The sequence below is a fragment of the Panthera onca genome, chromosome D1, assembly GCF_046562875.1.
Source record: "Panthera onca isolate mPanOnc1 chromosome D1, mPanOnc1 haplotype 2, whole genome shotgun sequence".
In the NCBI taxonomy this organism is placed as follows: Eukaryota; Metazoa; Chordata; class Mammalia; order Carnivora; family Felidae; genus Panthera; species Panthera onca.
This window is the reverse complement of record NC_138348.1, coordinates 54,284,545-54,293,617: the sequence shown is the minus strand read 5'-3', so window position 1 is coordinate 54,293,617 and position 9,073 is coordinate 54,284,545. Positions and strand designations below refer to the sequence as shown.

Here is a 9,073-nt window from a genome sequence, read left to right as displayed (position 1 = left end):
CTGACAGCTTGGAGCCTGGAACCTGCTTAGATTCTATGTCTCCTTCTCTCTCTCTGTCCCTCCCCTACTAGCACTCTGTCTCAAAAATAAAAGTAAACATTAAAAAATTATTTAGAAAAGAAAAACATATGGAAGTTTCTTACAAAGCTGAATATTGTCTTACCATGTGATTCACAATTACATTCCAAAGAATTTACCCAACGGGTTTAAAAACTATGTCCACACATAAACCTGCACATGGATACTTACAGCAACTTTATTCATAAAGAATTAGAAGTAACCAAGATGCCTTCCAATAGGTAAATGAATATCCAAACTGTAGTACCTCCTACAATGGATATATTCAGCATTAATAAGATACCAAACCATGAAAAAACCACAAATGAATCTTAAATGCATATTCTGAAGTAAATGAAGTGAATCTGAAAGGGCTTTATATTGGGTGACTCTAGTGAAATTATATTATGAAAAAGCAAAGCTATCGAGACCACAAACATATCCATGCATCCCAGGGGGAGCAAGAGTGGGGAGATGTTGAATATGTGAAGCACATGGAAGGTTTTAGGTTCTATATGATACTATAAAGGTGGGTTATGATATGCATTTGGCAAAACTCTTAGAATTTGAGAACACAAAAGATGATCTTAATGTATGCAAATTTTAAAAAATCAACAAGGAGTTCAGGGGAATCCATGATGAAATACAAAAATATGAGAAACACTGTGTGTTAAAAATGTAGGGAAAAACCTCACTAAAATGGATGGGGAAAATGTTTTAACCTAACTAACTCGGGAAATGAGTGGAGTCTGTGAGACTAAAAGCAAAAGACCTATACATACAGCATTGTATTCTAGTGGATAATTTTTCCCCATAGGGTTATAGGTTAACAATTCTAATACAGCTACACTACATATGCATAGTGTTATTGAACAATTATGTAACTGTAGGGCATATAGTGGGGACCAGGTTTCTCAGTTTTGGAACAGCAGTTTACAGAGAAACATGAAGGGATACTAGAATAATTCTCGTGGTGACAGATTAGAGTTAGCCATTACTATGTTTAGTATTAGATAGACAACAGATGACAGAAAGATGATAGATAAATAGATGATGGATATTTATATATGTGTGTACATACACACAGGCTAGGATACACATATAAATTTCCTTGCTCTGCCAGCTGAGAGGGTCTTAAACCAACAACAGTCCAGTAGCAAAGCACACCCAGCATCAAAACTTTGTTTCCAGTAACCTTATCCAATTAAAGGAATCAGTAATCCTTGGAGAAATATCACAGTCTAAGATTGGGGCAGGTGATATATAGGATACACCTGTAGCAATTTATGGTTCCAAAAGTAAGGAGGTGACCCTCCCCCCCCCCAAAAAAAAACCCCACACAATTGTGAGGTTAAGTCAAAGGGACACAGGAGTCAACTGAAAGAGTTCCTAATAGCCAAAGCTGGTCAGTGTGAAAAAATAAAGTAGTATTGGATTACGGTCTAAAGTATAAAATAAATATTAGAGCCCATACTGATAAAAATAAATGATTGAATACATAAACAACTAAGGGACTAGATTAACTCTCATGCAAAATATTCCCAAACAATATTATGAGGATGCTCTATTCTAAAGGAGGTGGAGCGTAACTAGTCACTGTTTAATTTGTGGGCTACACATTGCAACTTACTGCCAAAGAGTAAACTTGGAAATGGGGGAGAGAGAGAGAATCCTGACAAACACATCCTCAGCCAGGTGATGAAGCTTAATATCAATAGTGATAAACTATGTTGATAGTATATACCCTTGATATGTTTTGACATAAGTAGTAGTATACCTCATCGATCTCCTTCTCCAATAATATAACTTTAGTCTAATCATGGAGGAGATAATCATACTAATCTCAATTAGGGGATATTTTACAAAAACCTAACTAGTACTTCTAAAAACTGTAAAGTCATCAAAATTAAGAAAAGCCTGAGTAGTAACTGTCACTGTCAAGAGAACCTAACAGAACTAACTAGGTATCACTAGTAACTGTAATTTGGTATCCAAGTACAACTAAGGGAATCTGAGTAACATATGAACTTTAATAAAATATGAACTTTAGTTAATATTGGTTTATTAATTATAAAAAATAACCATATAATGTATAATTTTACTGGTAGGGGATCTTGGGCAGGAAGGCCAGCCTGGTACTGCAAGAGGAGGCAGAACATTGTCCTTGGGAAGGTAGCCCAGGTTATATTTTTATACTTGTGGAAGGTCTCCCATGAAAAGGTTGAGATAGGCAGGGCAGTTCAGCACAGTAGACACTGAGGAGAGTTTTGGGAAGTTGTGCCAGGTAGTACCATTTACAGATATATCACAGATGAAAGGGCCCTTTATTTTCAGCTGCCCCACAGAAAGCAAGCACCCAGGCACTCTATGCTATGGTGAATTTCGCTGCAAATGTTAGCCTGGGTGAGTGATCAGAACCCAGAACCATGGAAATGGTTGCAAAACCATAGATACAAAGGAGAGGACTGACTTTCTCTCTGGATGTTAACAGAAAAGAAGCTTTCACCAAGTAGCCTCAAAAGTCTGACCTTCACGTTTATGATTCTCTTTAATTAAACTTTAAACCACTGAAATTTCCAGTTTCAAATGGATGTACTTATTACCAGATTATCAGCATGATTACCAGGCATCATCAGCACAACAACAAATAGAGTTGAGATACAGTCTTAGAGAATGACACGTCATATTTGCTATGTTTTAATTCCAACACCTTTTCCTAGCCAAAAATAGCTCCCTGAAATTCACTTGCCTTTGCTTTGTGTAACCCTTCCCTTCCCCCAAAAAGTCAGCATATTTTCATTGCTCTAGTTGCCAAGGTCCACTGAAATCCTCAGGCTTTTCTTTCCTTCCAGTCTTAGCTCTTCCTGGCCCTGGGAACACCCTGGACCCCCACCAAGTTTAGATCAGATGATTAATGGTCTAAATTGTCAACCTCTTTCTTCTTATTCTTGAAGAACACACATTACCTTTTTTATTTTATTGTCTGACTGTTAAACACTACAGAAAATAAAACAGGAAGAAAAAAATGAATATTTTACTATATAAAGTAATTTCCATACTTTACTATATAAAGTAACTTCCATGGATCTATAGGCTTTAAATAGCTGTACAGTTTTAAATAGAAGATTTATTTTCTTTTTAACTTATAAATTTACCTCTATAAATACTTCTATATTTACCTTAGCAAAAACACTATTGCTCAAGGTGAATTTAGTAACAGGGAGAGAGACACATACTCAATTTCTAATCATACAACTTATGTTTATGAGTTATCTAAGACAAATGCCTTAGACTCTCTTAACCCTAGCTTTATACTTGGTTTTATACTTTATACAAATTTATACTAAATTTGACTTTAAATCTGCTATAACAGCATCTACCTCAGAGAGTTGTTTTGAAATTTGAATGAGAATATTTATAAAGCATCAAGTAGTGTTTGGTAAGTATTATTTTCTTTGATTGACTTTTGCTGGCATAAAGTCAGTCAAATAAAGCAGAACAATAGCTATGTACATAGCTGAAGTAGAGAAAAATATACATCCCAAAGGCCATCTCAATTGGTATATTCCCAGTTGATGAAGGCTCTGGCTTCCTAAAATAAGTTTGAATTTTAATAATAGAGTAATATAAAATTTGATTGAGTGTGTCCAGGAAGATGTTTGAACAATTTTAGTAGGGCACAAAAATACCATACTACTAGCAAAACAAATGATACATTTAAGAAAGCTCAGAGGGAATAGTTAAGGCACATCCTCGGATATACTGCTAGCATGCTGTGTGGTTGTATACTTCCCATCGGATGTCATTATTCAGAATAATTTTGATCAGATTATTTGTTGCAAATAATCATAAAGAATATACCATGTTTAGTATTTGACTTAAAAGCTTATGTATGAGTATGAATAAAAAGGAAAATATCAGGAATAAATGTTAAGTTCTATTCCAAACAAAATCATAACCTTAAGATAGGTTATTTATTTTATTTTATGCTCCCTGAGTAGGGCTGTGAAATATTTTAGTTGGATTTTTAGCTCTGTATTAATTGAGGTAAATAATTCTGTATTTAAAATAAGCTCCAGGGCACCCTGGAGGCTGAGTTGGTTAAGTGTCCGAATCTTGATCTCTGCTCATGTCATGATCTCACAGTTTGTGAGTTTGAGCCCCACATAGGTCTCTGCACTGATGACGCAGGGCCGCTTGGGATTCTGTCTCTCCTTCTCTCTGTCCCTCCCTCCCTCTCACTCTCCCTCTCTCTCTCTCAAAATAAATAAACTTAAAAAAATAAAATAAAATAAGCTCCAAAACAGAATATTCTATTAAAGCAAATGATACCATACTTCATAAAAAGATGGCACTTATTTTCACTAGTTTTATGTATCAAACCATTTAATTATGGAGCATTTCAAACATCTACAGATGAACACAAATGCATAATGCTCTCATCATACAATGTCAACAACTGTAAACATTCTATTCTCTCCTGGCTTGGATTTTATTTTTTAAAGTAAAATTTGCATGTGTTTAAATATACAAATCTTATCTGTACAGTTTTGAAAAAGGATATACCTATATATCCCACACCTTTATAAAGATATAATATTTTTCTATCACCTCAAAAAATCCTCTTTGTTCCTTCCCAATCTGTCTGTGACCCATTTCAATCCCCAGGCAACCAGTGAATGGATATTTTCAGTACCCATTTTTTTTTAAGATTTTATTTTTAAGTAATCTCTACACCCAACATGGGGCTCAAACTCACAACCCAGAGATCAAGAGTCGCAGGATCTATTGACTGAGCCAACCAGATACCCATTTTCTTTGTATGCTCTGGATCTTCATATAAATGAAATTATATAATTAGTACTCTTTAGTAACTAGTAGCAGTCGATAGCTCAATATAATGATATAGAGTCATCTATGTTATTGCACATACAGTCAATCCATTTTTATTGCTGAGTAGAATTTCATTGGGTAAACATTCCAAAATTGATTTGTCTATCCACTGTTGATGAGTATTTGTGTTGTTTCCACACAGGGCAGGTGTGGATAAAGCTGCTACGAACATTCTTATACAAGTCTTTGTGTGGACATATGCTTTCCTCATCTTGAGTAAGCTCTTAGGAGTTCAGTCATAGGTAATTAGGAGAATCTGTTGCTCCACATCCTTGCCAAAATTTGGTGTTGTGCTTTTTAATTTTGGCCATTCTAGTAGGTATGTAACAAGATGTCATGTTAGTTTTAATGTACAATTCCTGAAGCCTAATAATTTTGAGACATTCAGTGTCATTTGTATATTTTTCTCTGCTAAATGTCAGTGTAGGTCTCTCCTTTTCCCATTGCTTGTTTTCTTATTTTGTTAGTTATAAGCATTGCCGTGTGTTCCTAACACAAATTCTCTTACAGAAGTAAGGGATTGTGAATGCTTTCTCCCAGTCTTTGTCCTCTAAGTCCACTTAACAGTAAATTTCAAAATTTAATAACATGTAACAAGGCTATTTCTTATGGTTATTGCTTTTGTGTTCTAAAAAAATATTACTTCCTACTGGGTTGCAAAGATACTCTTCTTCCTTTGATTTCACACATGTTAAAATTGGAGTTTTGTTTTGTTTTTAATACTTAGTTCTAATTTAGAAATGTAATTAATATTTGATTTTGTTGTGAAGTTGGAATCAAGGTTCTACATATATATGTGTGTGTGTGTGTGTGTGTGTGTGCGCGTGTATGTGTGTACACACACATGTATATATATAAAAAATATATATTCAGTTGCACCAGAATTATTGGTATAAGAAACTGCGCTATCTTCACTGAATTACTACATTGGTCACTTTAGAACATTTGACTGAAGAAGTAAAATATGTCTATTCTGTTCTTTCTATTAAGCACTCCCTATCTATTTGTCCGTTATCATAATGACTTACTATACTGTTTAAAGTTTGAAGTCTTTTATTTTAAGTTCCGATGTTTTGTTATTCTTTTTCTAATGAATTTAGGGTATTTGTATAATTATTTTAGAATGAGCTTAAATTTCTTGGTTATTGATTGAAGTTGTTTTATTAAGCAACTTAGGAAGAACTGATATCTTAACATATTTCAGTCTTTCAAACCACTTTTAAAACTTTTTTAGGTCTTTTTAATTACTGTCATGTTTTATAATTTTAAGTGCTTATGGCTAACTACTCCATGCTTTTGATGCCACTGTAAGTGGTAGTATGAATTTTCACAGAATTTTAACTTAAATTTTAATTTCTCATTGTTTGCTAACAGTATATAGAAAAGTATTGATTCTATACCTGATTAATTGATAAGCTAAATGGTTTTAAATTCTTTGATTTTTATCTAAGTGTTCATGTGGCTTATGAATGGGAAAGTTGACTTCTTTCATTCCAATCTTACTGTCTTTTTATTTATTTTTTCTTGATATATTGACCTTGTTGGAACTTCCAGTAAAATATTAATATAATTGATGCCAGTCGATATGTTTGTCTTATTCCCAATCTTAGAAACAAATCTTTCTGTGTTTCACCATTCAGTATGATGTTAGTTGCAGATTTTTCATATATTCCTTTCACTAAATTGAACCACTTTTAGTTTTTGCCTAATTTGCTTTAAGTTTCTTTTTTAAAGTATCATATATGGATGCTAAATTTAATTACTAGTTTTTACTTGTTTTAAAATTATCTTTTCTTTGAGTTGTTTATGTGGTGAATTTTTTACTGTAAAAGTAGAAAAATACTAATAATAAATTCACCAACCATAGCATAAAAGCACCATTTTATTAAAAGATATATATATATATATACAAACACAGTCTCATTAAAGCAAATAAAGGGAAAAGTAACACTTAACAAAGAAGGGACTATGACAGGTAAATAAGCCTTATATGTAGACATTCTTGATCCTCATATCCAAAGTTTCTTCCCATTCCAATTCCTCAACATATTGTAGTTTTTCACAACATATTGTAGTTTTCTCTTATGTTTCCACTCAACTAATCAAAGTAACTTGAAAATGTAATACAAGTTTTGCTTACTGGCAGCGTTTTCAGCTGGTACTAGTGAATATAGACGAGGATTTCACAAAAGAATGAGCTAAAGATGATCATGGATCACTACACCACACTACCACCAGAAAAGACTGTTTCTAACTTCCACAGTTCCCATGGAATATTAAGTGGGATAGTCAATAATTTGAATTTAATAGTCAATTGTCCTCAAATGACTTTCCATTATGATTTTTAGTGTCTAATTGGTATGCTACTATATATAGTGATATCCAAACACCATATATTGCCTTATGTCTCCCCAGAAATACTGAAGAAGAGCATAGAATATTTTCCAATAGTTCTCAGCAGGATGTCCTCTGTCAATGACACTGCTTCAAATCCCTCTGCCTTCCTTCTGCTGGGTATACCTGGTCTGGAAGCTTTCCATATCTGGATTGGTTTCCCTTTCTTTGTTGTTTATCTGATAGCACTTGTGGGAAATGTCACAATCCTGGTTGTGATCAAGACTGAGCAGAGTCTTCATCAACCTATGTTCTATTTTTTGGCTCTTCTCTCCTTTATTGATCTAGGCCTCTCCACTTCTACCATTCCCAAGATGCTCTGTATCTTCTGGTTCAACTTCAGGGAGATAAAATTTGAAGGCTGCCTCATCCAAATGTTCTTTATCCATACCTACACTGGCATGGAATCCGTTGTACTGCTGGCATGGCAACTGACTGCTTTGTTGCCATCTGTTATCCACTGACATATACCACTATTCTCACCAACAGAGTGGTAGCCATCATGGCCTCTGTTGTAGTGGGGAGGCCAGTCCTTCTTGTCATCCTTTTCTGCCCTCTTCTCAAATGATTGCCTTTTTGTGGATACTACATTATTCCTCACACCTACTGTGAACACATGGGAATCGTGCATCTTTCCTGTGCTAACATAAGGGTCAACATCATCTATGGCTTATATACCATTGCTGCCCTGATTTTTGACTTGATCCTTATTGCCCTCTCCTATGTTCAGATCCTACGAGCTGTTTTCCACCTTCCTTCCAGGGATGCCAGACTCAAAGCACTCAGCACATGTGGCTCCCATGTCTGTGTCGTTTTAGCATTTTACACACCAGCATTTTTCTCTTTTATGACTCACTGATTTGGTAGTAATATTCCTTGCTACATCCACATCCTCCTGGCCAATCTGTATGTGGTTGTTCCCCCTTGTTTAATACCAGTCATTTATGGAATCAGGACAAAGCAAATTCAGGACCGAGTTGTGAAAATATTTGTAAATAAAGAATGACCCAAATGTATTAAAAAATTAATAAATTCTTCTAGGCTAACCTTAAACTTGTACATCTCTCAGGGTGTCCCAAATTGGGATTATGTAAAGGTCATTCAGACATTACTTCAGCCTTTATTATAGTCTCTTAAACTCACACTCATTGGTGCCTTTATGTAATTTCCATTTTTTTCAATAGATTATATACTACTGTTTCTCACTGAAGGTGAGAGAAGATTGTGGGGCCTTGTAAAAGATGTAATCAAATTCTTGAATGAATGTGGACATTCCAGCAGTAAAATTTATGTACAGATTTGATAAAAAAGAAGATTTTGGTGGTATAAAATTTTTCAGGTTTTGGAAATATTCATGCATCAATATTTTAGAATATGTCCTTCAACTACCTATTTGTCTGCCAATGTTACTTTCATCTTGGAGCTATTTCTTAATTTCACTCAGAGGGTTATTGCAATGTGCATGCTAATTATCACTCAATTTATCTTCTTAAAGAGTTGAACCCATTCTATATTGCCATCTCTAAAATGTTACCAAAGGCAGAGGAAAACATTCATGAAAATAAAATTAGTTATCAAATTCCTTCATAAATGCAGCTATAAAAAGTATTAACAAAATTATGCAAATTGAGTTTAATGATATATAACATTATTCTGTATCATGACCAAGAAGCACTTATCTTACAAATTCAGGGGAAATTTTTGCATTTAAAAATCAATTAATGTTTCC

General features: G+C 34.2%; 1 pseudogene; it reads left to right on the top strand.

Moving 5' to 3' along the window:
* Nucleotides 1-7,406: 7,406 nt before the first annotated feature.
* Nucleotides 7,407-8,350, top strand: LOC132662374 (olfactory receptor 52E4-like; annotated as a pseudogene).
* The last annotated feature ends 723 nt before the right edge of the window (nucleotides 8,351-9,073 follow it).